This window comes from Austrofundulus limnaeus, unplaced genomic scaffold (genome assembly GCF_001266775.1).
Source record: "Austrofundulus limnaeus strain Quisiro unplaced genomic scaffold, Austrofundulus_limnaeus-1.0 Scaffold159, whole genome shotgun sequence".
In the NCBI taxonomy this organism is placed as follows: Eukaryota; Metazoa; Chordata; class Actinopteri; order Cyprinodontiformes; family Rivulidae; genus Austrofundulus; species Austrofundulus limnaeus.
Genome location: NW_013952561.1, coordinates 992642 through 993754, shown reverse-complemented (window position 1 = coordinate 993754; position 1113 = coordinate 992642).

Below are 1113 nucleotides of genomic sequence, written 5' to 3'. Positions count from 1 at the left end.
GGATGCAGCCCAATGAACCAACAAAACACTGATGACAAGAATATAAAGCAAACAAATTAAGAGACAATGAGAAACACCTGGGGAGACACAAGAGGAAACAGTTGAGCRTGGGCAGGGCTGGATATAAGACAGCAGGGAAGAGATACACAGGGGAACAGAGAAACACTGGAAAAATTAAGCAAAAACACTGACCATGACACAAAAACCCATACTTTATTCACACTGGATCATGGTAAACAAATCAAAAGTTGAAACTAAGAAATTGAATAATTTTTAGAACAAAAAAAAGTCAATATTGGATGCTCGTAATCTTGCAGCCCTCAGGCAGAAATGCATCAAAAACAGGTCTGAGTACTCCATGGGCTTTTAAAGCTCTATCATGTAAATAAGACGTCATATGAACAACATCCAGAAACAACCAAGTTTTCAGCACACAGTTCAAATGTCTGCCTCTCTGATGATATGGGGTTGCATTAGTACATTATAGGTAACTTACATGGGTGGAAACCGTCCATTACAACAGCATGACTGTGTAGTACAAAAGCCCATGTGATGAACTGACCTGCCTGCAGTCCAGATTTCTCACCAATTAAAACTAAGGATGCATGATGATGATGATGATGATGAAGATCCAGGACTGTTGAACAGCTGAAATACATCAAACAAGAATAGGAAAAAAACCTATGCAAGAAAGCTCCAGGTCTGCAGTAGTCTGTAGGAGGATTACATCTGGGTGAAGCTTCAGGTGTCGAGAGGCGAGGTGGACACGAAATTCGGAACATTTGTTTTTTTGTTTTTTTTGCCATTTTTAGAGATGCAGTGAGAGTGAAAGCAGCAAGAAAATTCAAGGCCGCTTGTCCCAAAGCAATTGTGTTTATCTTTTCAGAACCCAGCAGCTGCTGGCCTTYGGTTGGCACGTTATCTAAAAATTCCCCGGGAGGATCAACAAGGGCTTTTGTGGACTAACCTTAGTCAACAAAAGATTGTTTAAGAAGATTGTCAAAGGAGATTTGACAGGACTAATACATTTTTGGTTAAAAATGACTGATAATTAAGCACAAATCAAAAATGTAAATAAGCTATGTCCCTATGTAAATATACAGTGTATATATA